At 45.2% G+C, this 14,312-nt stretch overlaps 1 pseudogene; it reads right to left on the bottom strand.

Moving 5' to 3' along the window:
- Window positions 1-500: 500 nt before the first annotated feature.
- LOC119327184 lies at window positions 501-630 on the bottom strand (annotated as a pseudogene).
- Window positions 631-14,312: the final 13,682 nt, after the last annotated feature.

Raw genomic sequence — 14,312 nt, 5'->3', positions numbered from 1 at the left:
GTGAGTTTGCAAGGTTCTACTACTCTTGCTCTGGCAATAATCTGGGACATGAACACACAATTTCCTAATGGAGACCATCATTCAGTGTTGCCTTTATGGTGATCATTTGGGTTACCAGAAAACGAGTGACCAAAATCTTCAGAGTTTTGGTGTTACTTTACAGATGCAGGAAACTGTTGAAAGATGAGCATTTGGGTTACCAGCTTCATGTAACACATATCTATATGTAAAATAATTTGTGTGTGGAGAAATATGCACTGCAGGTCCTATATATTGAAACTGGGTGCATCTTCTTTGGCTTTATCTTCAATGCCACCACTGTACTGTGAACTGAATCGTACTATCATACATGCTTTCAGGTGTGTGGGGTCAAAGATAGAGATTATGTGGTTAAAGTAATTCAAAAGGAGAAATGCATATGATCTTCACATGTTTTAGTTAAGAAAGTAAAGAAAGGAATTGCAAATTGCAGAAAACAAAAAAAGAAATAAAGGATTTGTAGTCTGTCAGACAACCTCTAGGCCACCCTGTAGAGACAGAAGCCAATCCAGGATCAAGTGTTTGCCTCCTTATTGGTAAAGGATGCAGCAGTACGAGCCTATAGAACAGATCATGTTCAAGTAAGGTCGTGCTACATCAACAGCATCTCGCCTTATAAACTGGGCCAGCGTGGCCTACACTAGCGAGGTGGGACTAATTAGGGAGCAGGCATGCAGTGCTGCACTTCCTCGGGCAGAGAGCATGGAAGAAGGTTCCTCGGCCCATGTAGCTGGGCATGAGAATGAGCAAAGCCCGGCCCATCAGAGGAACGTTTAGCTGTGGAGATTTTGATAGTTTTTTGTTTTCTTTAGCTTTTATGCCAAATGAAATTGCGGTCGGCCATTACAAAAGTAGCAGACACACTGCCAGGTTAGAGAGAAGAGCAAAAAAATGCAAGAACAAAACTGAGAGAAAAACGGGCGTGTTGTATAACTCTGAAACATGACTGACAGAACATAGACTAGCCTGTTGAAGTACTTTTGTTCCATTTACATCCAGCTGTTCAAAAGTACTACAGCAGGAAAACTACTTGCTGCAACCTACATGGAGCACGACGATCCTAGGCACCCGGGACGGCAAGCCGAAGGGCCGGGCATGCAGAAACTGCCAGCCTGAACATGGTTTCAAACTTAAACCCACTTTCAAACATGGTTTCAACGGGATGAATTGAAGGCAAGATGGGCAGGGGCAGTACCAAAAATATCACCAGCAACAAGGATTCGTGTATCTTAATTTCTCAGCATCTCTCTAAAACAGGATCAGTTCATCGCGTCTGGGCACCATGCACCTTCAGCTCACCTGGTTGGCGGGTTCATCGGGCACACCGACGACCTGATCGAGAGCAGAATGTCATCATGGCCATGCCTAATAATGAACACAAATGGTGGCTCCCAAACACCACTAATACAACAGGCGTTGACCTATCGACATTCTTTTATTTTATTTTACAAGGAGTCAATCCTCTCGGTGGCTAACTGGGTACATAATTACTCTATAAAATGTGGAATCCTTTGGTTGTCGAATGAAATGTGGAACCAGGAACCAGCTAACTACTCAGAATCTGAACCAGTAGCTAAAAGGATTGTTTGGTTCAGCCTTCTGGACCAGATTCATGTCCAGACAACCTTGAAGCAGAGCACTCCTAATTATGGCCTGGCACTAACCTTGAAGCAGAGCACTCCTAATCCGGTTTCGAGCCAATTGAGAGCATATTGCCAAGTAACTTCCTCACTTCATCCATCTTCCTAACGAAAAAGTACCCATGCATCAATGTGGCATAAGTATGAACATTAGGCTTAACACCCACGTGTACCATCAGGTCAAACATATCTTGGGCTTCCATAACCCTTCCATTTTTACAAAGGCGGTCCATAATTGTGGTGAAGAACACGGTATCAGGATAGGTGCCGCGATTCAACATTTCAGAAAATAGTTCACGAACCTTCTCCCATTTGCCACAAGTACAAAAACCACTAATAAGGGGGTTGACAACTATGATATCAGGAGCTAATCCTTCGGCTATCATTTGATTGAATTGGGACATAGCATCATCCATTCTGCCAATACTGGAAAGCAAGTTTATTACCGCTCCATAGTCCGCAACACTAGGGTTCAATCCTTGCTGCCGCATTTTTGTAAATATATGCATTACCTCACTTGCCATTTCCTCTTTAGCATATGCAGATATGAGTATGTTGTAGACATGATGATCTGGTGAGATACCATTTTCTACCATCAAATCAAGGAGACAATGCATATCATGAAATGATTTTTCCATAACATAACCATGAAGCAGAATACTGTAGGTAGTAACAGACGGTTTTTGGCCCAAACTGACCATAGAATCAAAGATCTTCCTAGCTTCCGCGCATCTTCCGCTCTTGCAAAGATAATCCATCTGTATATTGTAAGTTATCATATTTGGTTGAACACCATTTATAGACATGTGCTCGAAAACCCGTTCCACCTCTTTGCATTGTCCTGATGAATAATATCCATGTATTAGGCTAGTATATGTGGCAGTATCTGGCAGAATTTCTCTATCAAACATCTGTTGAAGAACCTTCTCAGCCTTGTCCATTGCATGAACCTTGCACATGCCAGAGATGATTGAGTTGTAGGTCACAATATTTGCCAAAATCCCGCTCTGTACCATTTCACAAAATAGGCTGTAAGCCTTGCCCACCTCACCCTCTTTCAACAAGCCATCAATTACGGTGTTGTATGAGACCAGATTAGGTTGGCAGCTACCTCCGTGCTCAACCATCATGTGAATCAGCTCGAGAGCCTCTTGGCTTCTCTTCTCGTTGCAGAGGCCCTTGAAAAGAATGCTGTAGGAGTAAACATCCGGTATGCAGTTAAGCTCAGGCATAATTCGGAGCACGATGTGCATTCCGTAGCTGGTCTTCTTCTCCGCACAGACGGCCCTGAGCAGGTGGCTGAAAGAGACAACGGATCCTGCCGCAAATCCCGTCTTAACGATGTGGCCCATGGCAGCGAAGCCAAGGTCCAAGCGGCCAGCACGGCTGCAGCAGTCGACTAGAATGCCGTAGGTGATATTGTGGGGCGCCACCTTGGCTCTTGCGATGTGGTTGAAGAGGGAGACGGCGAGCGCATGGCAATCACGGCCGACGACAATGAGGAGGCAGTTGATGGCGGCGATCGAGGAGGGCCAGGCAACCTGGAGCAATTCGTCAAACAGGTGGAGTGCATCGTCGGTGCCAATGGCTCCAGCCCGGTACCGGGCCTTGATGTTCTGCTCCAAGATGCGCCTGCCAGCGGGGACGGCGCGGCGGCTCATAGCTCCACCTATGGATGTGGAAGAATCTGGTAATGGCAGAGGACCCAGAGGACGCCGGCGCCGCTCGCCCCCCACCGCACCGGCGCAACCTGGGCATGAACTGGGATTAGGAAGAAGGAAAGTAGAGTTAGGAGGACGAGCATGCTCGCCGATGCTCACCATGGATCTGTGTCACACCCCCACCTACTGACAAGGCGGTGTATGACAGGGCAGGCCCATCGGCCGATGACGTGTCTGTAAGCGTGCGTGTGTGAGTCCCGGTGGAGCCCAGCTGTAAGGGTAATGCTTAAGTACTCCTGTAACCTCCCAACAAGCACTATCGAATTAATGAATGAAATTGAGCTGCCCAAGCTCCTTCGTTCTTGCTCAACTGCTACTTTTCCCCTTGTTCCTCCTGTGATCTTTCTAGCTCTGGCTAGGGACATCACAATTGGTATCAGACTCAGTTTGTTCCACTCCACACAACGGCGCCGCGTCCTCCACCAACCCCAAACGTCCAGACCCGATTCGTATTGCTAGGGATAGAGACGATGCAGCAATCCCTGCAGGAATTCTTCACCAAAGCACTCGAGGATAAGCTGGCTCCGGTGACGGCCGAGCTCCGTGAGTTGCGCGCGGATCTGGACGAGGTCAAGCGAGCGCGCTCTCCGGCTGCTCCTTCCAGCGACCCCGCCCAAAATCAGATCGGCGGCGGCCCCCGGCTTGGAGGCAACGGCAGCCCCCAGCTCGGAGGCAACGGTGCCCCCCTGCGCGTGCCGCTACCCGACGAGGACGAACCCGAGGATCACCGCCAGGGGCACACCGACAAGGAGAGCAACCTACCGCACGGACCTCGCGGTGAGGAGCTTCCACGTGGGCGACGCGAGGGCCGCCATGACGCCGGCGACTACTACGAGAGCCGCCGCGACGCCGACGACTACTACGAGCGCCGCCGTGACGCCGGCGACTACTACGAGCGCCGCCGAGTCTGTGGCGACGACCATGACTGCCACGAGCACCGCGACGACCGCCGTGATGGATTTCACCTCAAGCCTCCCAGACATGCATTTCCGGTCTTCAAAGGGCAGTTTCCATTACTCTGGATTGATAATTGCTACACATACTTTGACATGTATAATGTTCCTAGTCGACACTGGATTAGTACTGCCACACTGTACTTTGAGGATCATGCTGCTCTTTGGTTGCAAGCTTACAAACGCACACATGGTCAGGTTATTTGGGATGCCTTCATTGTTGTGCTAGTGGCAGAGTTTGGCACTGATGATTATGATGGGCAGATGTCAATTTTATTGCAGCTTCGGCAAACAGGAACTGTGACGGAGTACAAGCGATCCTTTGATGCTTGTATTTATCATTTGCTTTCCACTGATACTTCCCTGAACTCCAAGTGGTTTGCCTCTCATTTTGTTCATGGATTACGTGATGAGCTGCGAGCTGCCGTCCGTCTGCAACACCCAGCAAGCCTGACCAGGGTTGCATCCTTAGCACGCATCCAGGAAGAAGAGCAGGAGATTGGGGGAGAGCATCAACGCCCTCGGATGCGACCTGCAACTACCATCAGACATCATCCTGCTGCAGCCCCTAATGCTGCTGGGGCGGTGGTCCGAGCAGCAGAAACTCGCCGGCCAGCAGATGATTTTTCTCGTGAGCATCAGTTGCGCGATTTCCGCAAAGCCAATGGCCTTTGTTTCCGCTGTGGGGATAAATATAGTAAAGAGCATAAGTGCAAGCAACCAGCTCAGCTGTTAACTATACAAGTCGGAGATTTTGGAGAATGTCTATCTGACGATGTTTGTCATGCCTTGGAACTGTTGCAAGAACCAGATGAAGAACAAGCTTGCTGCGTTCTCTCAGTTCAAGCCTTGGCGGGTACTGAAGAGGTGAATACCATGAGGTTGAGAGCTTTGGTGCGCAACAAGGTTATCCTGATTCTTATTGATTCCGGCAGTACAGGAAGTTTTGTGAATTCAGCATTTGTCCAGTATGCACAGTTGCCGGTCCAAGATGCCAAAAACATTGCCGTTGGTCTTGCTGATGGGTCACGCATCTACTCCACTACAGCTATTTCAAATCTCACTTGGTGGTGCCAAGGAGCAACTTTCTCTCACGACATGAGAATACTTGACTTGGGCGCTTATGATGCCGTGTTAGGGATGGACTGGCTGGACAGTTTTAGCCCCATGACTTGTCACTGGCGTAACAAACACATTTTCTTCCCTTACGGCGACAAGTGCATTTGCAGGGTATTCTCAGTGAACAACAACAACAACAATTACAAGTCATGGACATTGACCAACTTCGGAAATCCTTAGTGGGTAACGACGTGTGGGCGTTGGCACTGATTGAGCCTGCTCCGCCGGACCAAGTGACAGGGTCTAATGCTCCTGATGTGCAGAAATTGCTAACTGAATTTGAAGATGTCTTCGGGGAGCCCAAGGCATTACCACCACACCGATCTTTTGATCATGCCATTACACTGCAAAACAATGCTCAACCTGTCAATTCTAGGCCTTACCGATATTCTCCCTTACAAAAGGACGAGATTGAAAGGCAAGTCAAGGAAATGATGGATGCAGGTCTGATCACTCCGAGTTTAAGTCCTTTTGCCTCTCTGGTATTACTTGTGAAAAAGAAGGACGGCACCTGGCGGTTTTGTGTTGACTACAGGCCACTAAATCATATCACCATTAAAAATAAATTCCCACTGCCTATTGCTGATGAATTGATGGACGAGTTGGCTGGCACTAAAGTGTTCTCTAAACCGGATTTACATGCAGGCTATCATCAAATCCGCATGCATGAGGGGGATGAAGAAAAAACAGCATATAAAACACATCACTGTCATTTTCAGTTTCGAGTGATGCCGTTCGGCCTGACCAATGCACCCGCCACCTTTCAGTGTTTAATGAACTCCATCTTTGCCTTGTATACCAGGAAGTTTGTCATTGTCTTTCTTGATGATATACTTGTATACAGCCCAGACTTGGAGACACACTTGAAGCATTTGAGGCTTGTGCTTGGTATTCTGCGTGAAAACAAATTGTATGCATAGTTGACAAAATGTTCTTTTGCCAAGGACAGCATTGACTACTTGGGTCATGTAATCTCTGGTCATGGTGTCGCCACAGAACCTGACAAGACTGCAGTCATGCAAAAATGGCCTCTTCCTGCAAATGTAACAGAGTTAAGAGGTTTTTTGGGCTTAACAGGTTACTACAGGAAGTTTGTGAAGAATTATGGAATCATAGCCAAGCCACTCACTGAATTGCTCACCAAAAAGGGCTTTGTTTGGTCTGAGCAAGCTACGGTGGCCTTTAACAACATGCTGAAGCAGGCTATGGAAAGTACACATGTATTGGCCCTTCCAAATTTCCAATTACCTTTTGTTGTTGAGACCGACGCCTGTGACACGGGCATTGACGCGGTATTGGTTCAACTGGGGCATCCGGTGGCCTATATGAGCAAAGCACTAGGTGTCAAGAATAGCAAGTTGTCAATCTATGAAAAGGAATTCATGGCAGTGATCATGGCAATTGATAAGTGGCGATGTTATCTACAGAGAGGGCCTTTCACCATTTTGACTGATCACCAGAGCCTTTGTTCCTTAACCGATCAACATCTCACCACCGAACTCCAAAAGAAGGCAATGTCTAAGCTCCTGGGGTTGCAATTCACAATTAAGTATCGCAAGGGCAGTGAGAATAATGCTGCAGATTCCTTGTCAAGGGTAGCTCATCTCCTCCAGCTCGATGCCTTATCCATTTGCAGACCAGATTGGGCACAAGAAATTCTCAATTCTTATGAGGCGGATCCGGAAGCAATGGACTTACTCGCTCAATTAGCAGTGAAGAGTCCGGATTCCAGAGGTTATTCCTTGGATAAGGGGCTTATTCGTTACAATGGACGCCTCTATATTGGCAATCAGTTGGCCTTACAGACCAAATTGATAAGTGCTTTACACGACAGCCCGGTGGGAGGACATTCTGGTATTCATGCTACGTACCAGCGATTGCGTAAGGTTTTCTTTTGGCATGGGCTTAAGATGGCAGTGGAGGACTTCGTCAAACAATGTCCAACTTGTCAGAAGTCCAAGAACGAGCATATACACCCAGCGGGTAAACTACAGCCACTCCCTATTCCTACCAAACCTTGGAATGATATTACCATGGACTTTGTGGAAGGCTTACCATTGTCTGATGGTATGAATGTGATACTGGTGGTGGTTGATCGTTTGACCAAGTATGCTCATTTTATACCCCTACGTCACCCTTACACCGCAGCTTCCGTGGCCAAACTGTTCCTCGACCAAGTTGTCAAATTGCATGGAGTTCCGGAAACAATTGTTTCTGATCGGGATCCTATATTCACAAGCAACTTCTGGAGAAATTTGCTTACTGAAGTGGGCCCTAAGCTCAGTTATAGCACTGCAAATCATCCTGCCACTGATGGCCAAACAGAGAGGGTGAACCAATGCCTCGAGCAGTACCTCCGTTGTGCCGTGCATGACGCCCCGGGCAAATGGCGGCAATGGCTTCCCATGGCGGAATTCTGGTATAATTCTTCCTACCATTCTTCCATCAAATGCTCCCCCTTCAAGGCATTATATGGGTTGGAACCAAATTTTGGTGCATTACCAAATTTGAATGTGGATCCTTCTTCATCGGCTTTTGATGTTGTGGCTGAACGCCAGAAGTCACTCAACTGCTTAAGGACAATCTGGTCAAGGCGCAAAACAGGATGAAAACTTATGCAGATCAGCACCGTATTGAACGCTCCTTTGTTGTGGGTGATGATGTTCTCCTGAAACTGCAACCATATTCTCAGTCATCAGTTGCTAATTGTCCTTATCCCAAGCTGGCGTTCAAATTCTTTGGACCATTTAAGGTCGTGGTGAAGATAGGAGAGGTGGCGTACAAGCTTGAGTTACCTGAATCCAGTGCTATACATCCAGTGTTTCATGTCTCACAGTTGAAGCCTTTTCTTTCCAAGTACACTCCAGTTTTCACTACCATGCCAACCCCTGATGTTTGGCAAGCCAATGCACCACAACCTGAAGCTATACTGGACAGGCGCATGGTTAAGAAAGGAAATGCGGCAAGCACTCAAATTCTAGTCCAGTGGTTTTCTCTACCGATGGAGTATGCAACTTGGGAGGATTACTATGTCCTCAAGAATCGTTTTCCAGCAGCACCAATTTGGGACCAACCTACCATTCAAGGAGGGGCAATTGTCACACCCCCACCTACTGACAAGGCGGTGTATGACAAGGCAGGCCCATCGGCCGATGACGTGTCTGTAAGCATGCGTGTGTGAGTCCCGGTGGAGCCCAGCTGTAAGGGTAATGCTTAAGTACTCCTGTAACCTCCCAGCAAGCACTATCGATTTAATGAATGAAATTGAGCTGCCCAAGCTCCTTCGTTCTCGGTCAACTGCTACTTTTCCCCTTGTTCCTCCTGTGATCTTTCTAGCTCTGGCTAGGGACATCGCAGCTTCAACCTGCTGTAGATGTGGCTGCCGGCCGGCGAGCTGGTCCACACGACGACAGCGTTGAGGGAGGGGGCGAGGAGGAGATCTCCGCCGCTCGCTGCCACCTGCCTCGGCCCTAGCACCGAGGAAGACGAGATGAACCTCCCTGGCTGGTGGCCTCTGCCGTCCCGACGCGGAGGAAAGCGAAGGTCCGAGATCGAGAGGGCCTCCCTCAACGCCGCCGGCACCGGCCCTCTTTTTCTTCACAAGACGAAGTGTCAAGTGGCTCTGCACACCTGTATGTATCTTCAGAAGTGTAAGTGTGAAGTGACGGATGTATCTAGTACAGTATTAAAATGAAATGAAACTACTATCTAGTATTTCTTTCGTCTGCAAATAACTGTCGCTCAAGACGGATGTATCTAAATGTATTTAGTTATGGATACATCAGTTTGAGTGACAGTTAATATGTGGCATGTCTATCAATCCACATATCTACTAAAAACACAATATGAATAAACAAAAAAATAGGCTCAAAATTCTAACAAAAATCAGGAACATTCAGGCATTGATGTTGTATATGAACAAATCACCATCACAGATATTGATGGTACACATTTGGCATCTAAATTTTAAGATAATCACCCATTTATACCATCATATACACTAGAAGGGTTAGGCGCGCTTTGCTGCATCGTTGTGGTTATTGGGTTTTCATATTTTTCTTACCCCTTCATTTCAAAATATAGCGTGTATTAGTTTTTTGAAAAGTCAAACCATTTAGTGACCACATTTATAGAGAAACATATCTATATCCACACAAAAGATCGGTATCTTATTAGAATCATCTTGAAAGGAATTTTCATATTTTTATTTAATTAGTGTTGTGGATGTCGAAATTTTGCCCTCTAAACTTTGTCAAAGTTAAAGAAATTTGTCTTTTTTTTTTAAAATAGACCTTATATTTTGGAACTGAGAGAATATTTGATTTGGCGAGTGGGGGAGATGGAGTGTGTTTTTATACATAATGCAGGGTATTTTGGTGGGACTTTTGCGTTTGATTCTATCTTATCTGCAAATCAACCCATATTTATGTGGGGAAATTTTTTGCGTCGACGCTTGCATGTACTATATTGATGCCACAATATCGCATGCTGATGCTTCTTTTTTTTAGATGATGAGAGGGTGCCCGGGATTGATACATTTTTATAGGCCGGTTGCTTCCGATTAATTTAAAAAATTATTGACCAGGTCAAAATGTGAACCAATTCTAAAATTGAATACCTCAATCGAATGGCAGAGCTCCAAGTTAGGGAGCATAGTAAATTAAAGAAATTGAATGGGAGAAATCCTTGAGAAGTTGTTGACCCAAGCAAAATCAGGTGATCCAATTCAAAATCTGGAGACGCCAATTGACTGTGTGGCCTTAAAAATAAGGGAGTGTAGTGTACTTAATAACTTAGAAGAGTTTAGCGCAGTTTTCTGCACCGAAGATTATTCCACATGTATTTTTCATTACCAAATCTAATTCATAAGTTTTCAAAGTATGAGCTTCGTAGAACTATTTTTTCCTCTTGAAATAGGAAGTAAAAGTCAGAGGAACATCTGCTTACATGTATGACAGCAACAACTCTGTGAAATATCACTAACCACTCATGAATTCACATTAATATCCCAAGCGACTTGCAGAAAAAAAAACCTCCCAAGCATCTCCAAAGAAAACAATAAAACGGAATGAATCTAAGAGAGTAACAACACAAACAATCTGAGGAGCTTGCTCCTGTTGGGTTTTCATGCACTTTATGCAAGAACATTAGACAATGAACCACTATATTGAGCTTGATCCCCTAAAACCCTCATTGCATCGACTTCTTGCTTCAGAGTAGTTGTATAGACGTACAACAAGGAGTAATTTCTTGAGATAAGTGGCTCCGCGCCCTTCCCTCTTCGTTTTCTGTAAGTGATTTAAGTTGAAGCCAAAAGATAGCTTTGATACTGTTACATCACACAATAAGTTAACAACAAATAACTTAAGAACAAAACCACATTTAATCTATAATTTCATACCTTGTTCTTTGTTGCTTTCGCTTATAGCTCCAGGGATGAGAGCACATTGTATCAAAACCGCATTGTGACAATGCTTCCGCTTATAGCTCCATGGATGAGATCACATTGCAAACATAAGATATCTTTGAAGGGGATCATCGCAAAATAAACCAAGTGTTCCTTAAAATCTTAATAAAAACAACTTGCCAAAGTTGTGAAAGGCAAGCCTCACAAAATAGTAGTGTTTCTTAAAATTAAAACAACGATTGGTGTTCCATGATAGCGGCAAGGACCTACGCATATAGGACCAAGAAAAAAACACTTAACATTGTAGCACCCTTCATTTGAACCTGGCCGACCCATCGTCATTTTGGTGCACTATATGCATTCCATGTGGACTATGACATATCCTGCATTCATCAGTTCCTTCCAAGATTGACCATCGTTTTATCATATTTTTTGATCTCCATTTGACCGTTCTCTCGCTCCATGTCCAAAGGAGTCACATCATTATGCAAATGTTTCTTCTCAACGGGTTTATCTAGATATTTCTCCCAGCTTTTCTCACCAACTTGACCAATGCAATCAGGAATGACATGAATATCTTTTGGTTTTATCTGAAAGTTCTGCTTCCGGTCATGCCCTTCAGGTATAGATAAGGATAGGCATATGAAAATTGGTTATGCCTAAAAGATCTCTGAACCACTTGCAAAATAGATGGCCTAATTTTGAGGAATTTCAATAGCCAGACACAACACAACTAGAGGAAAGGATGGAATCAAGATAATCTGCAACCCACAAAACTACCTCACATATTAACTTGAAAGGAACTAACTAAGAAGTGGCCGACAATCAAGAGATGGTTAGAAAGAAAACAATGACATAGTGAAAGCAAGTGAGAGATCTCTATAAGTAGGATAGAATGCTCAAACTGATAAACAAGAAAGGACTGCCAATTGCTCAGTTGAGCAAGACATAATGCAATGCATATCCAGGTTTTAACATGCAAACCAAGAAGTGTCTGACAAGTTTAGGATATTTAAATGAAAAAGATGCATACTAAAGAAAATGAGAAACCTCTTATAATGATGTCACTCCATTATTTGATAAATTTAAGAAGATGGTCAATGGTTATAAGTAAAACAATCGTTCGATGCCAACTCATGTTTTAACATGTCAACCCTTGCATTGGATGCTGAAAATAAGTGGCTATTTTAGGGACAGAGGGGAAAATAAAGTACAAGTTTTTTGCACAGTTTTTAGGGACCGTGAGGCCTTAAAAATAAGGGAGTTAGTGTACTTATAACTTAGAAGCGTTTAGCGCAGTTTTTTGCACTGAAGATTATTCCACATGTATTTTTCATTACCAAATCTAGTTCATAAGTTTTCAAAGTATGAGCTTCGCAGAATTGTTTCTCTTGAAATAGGAAGTAAAAGTCAGAGGAACATCCGCTTACATGTATGACAGCAACAACTCTGTGAAATATCACTAACCACTACATGAATTCGCATTAATATCACAAGCGTCTTGCGGCAAAAAAACCCTCACAAGCATCTCCAAAGAAGACAATAAAATGGAATGAATCTGAGAGAGTAACAACTCAAACAATCTCAGGAGCTTGCTCCTGTTGGGTTTCATGCACTTTATGCAAGAACAGATAGTGTACCCCTATATAGAGCTTGATCGCCTAAAACCCTCATTGCATCGACTTCTTGCTTCAGAGTAGTTGTATAGGCGTACAACAAGGAGTAATTTCTTGAGATAAGTGGCTCCGTGCCCTTCCCTCTTCGTTTTCTGTGAGTGATTTAACTTGAAGCTCAAGGACAGCTTTGAGACAGTTACATCACACAATAAGTCAACGATAAATAAATTAAGACAAAACCACATTTAATCTATAATTGCATACCTTGTTCTTTGCTGCTTTATAATCCCTCATTGTGTCAGTGCTTCCCCTTATAGCTCCAGGGATGAGATCACATTGCAAACATAAGATATCTTTGAACAGGATTGATACGTCTTCAACGTATCTATAATTTATGAAGTATTCATACCATGTTTCCAAGAATTATATATGGTTTTGTATGATTTGATTAGAACTAATCCGGAGTAACGATGTTTTCAGCAGAATAATCGTGGTCGTTTTTTGTGCAGAAATAAAAGTACTCGAAATGGGCTGAAAATTTATGGTGATTTTTTGTGGACCAAACGAGACCCCCGAAGCATTGAGAAAGGACCAGAAGCTTCAGGAGGAAGCGACAAGCCTGGGGGGCGCTCCTCTAGCCCCCCCCCCCCCAGCTTGTCGCTCCCTCATGGGCCTCCCTGACGTGAAATTAATGCCAAAAATTCCTATAAATACCCAAACCCTCGAAAAGAACCCTATATGAGAAGTTCCGCCGCCGCAAGCCTCTGTATCCATGAAAACTCAATCGGAATCCTGTTCCGGCATCCTGCCAGAGGGGGAAATCATCACCGGAAGCCATCTTCATCAGCAATCCTATTGCGTTCGTTGATTTATCGAACAACTCGCTCGTGGCGGCCTGCCACTCGGCCATATCGATGGTGGCGGCGCACATGCACTGGCTGCGGCAAGAGGAAGATGACGCCGCGAGGGAGCGGAGTCTGTGGCCAGCGAGCTGAAGCGGACTCCAGGTGCTCCGACGGGGCTGCCTCCACGACCTTGATGGTGGCGTGTGCAGGAGCGACAGAGCACGCTGCCTTGGTGTTGGGCGGTGTGTGGACGGTGAGATAGCAAGGTGGATGGGGAGGGGAAGGGCGGGAGGTAGAGAGAGATGGAGAGGCGGCGGCGGCGGTGGTGGCACAAGATGGGACGGAGGGAAAGGAGGATGTGCAGAGAGAGAGAGGTGGGAACGGTGGACAATCCCACACATCTGATTTTGACCGACACAAGAAACGTCGGTTGTTGCATTCGCTGAGGACCTCACGACACGATCTGACCCTAACAAACAGGGTCAACTTACACGAGCTCTCCCAGGCCTCCGTTTCCTAGGAGCTTATAATCTGTAGTGATATGCTATGCGTGTTAATTGGCTCTCTGCAATTATTAATCCCACCCGGCAGTCCAACAATTAACGGGGGATTGCGTGTTCATTGATCGTGTGGTTATAATTATATTTTACAAAAATCATACCAAAACGATCTTAGACAAACAACAGGATTGCGTGTTCCTGTGGATGGATGGATTTTTTGTAAAAAGAAAAGCACATATTCACTGAAACGTAGCACATACACTCAAAACTCATCGAAAGGACCCGGAAACCCTAAAATAGAAATAATAAAGTCTTTGATGGCCCATGCACACATCATGGTCGATGCTCGTGGCTGACCACTGTCGCTGCCGAAAGACCATTGAACACAGAAAGACAAGCAACCTGACACACCAACTCCGCCAAAGCACCATAGCTAAAGCAACGTTATGAGCCGATTGAATGACCAATAAGA

The sequence above is a fragment of the Triticum dicoccoides genome, chromosome 6B (genome assembly GCF_002162155.2).
Source record: "Triticum dicoccoides isolate Atlit2015 ecotype Zavitan chromosome 6B, WEW_v2.0, whole genome shotgun sequence".
Taxonomy (NCBI): domain Eukaryota; kingdom Viridiplantae; phylum Streptophyta; class Magnoliopsida; order Poales; family Poaceae; genus Triticum; species Triticum dicoccoides.
Note: the sequence above shows the minus strand (reverse complement) of the source record. Positions and strands in the feature narration are given on the sequence as shown.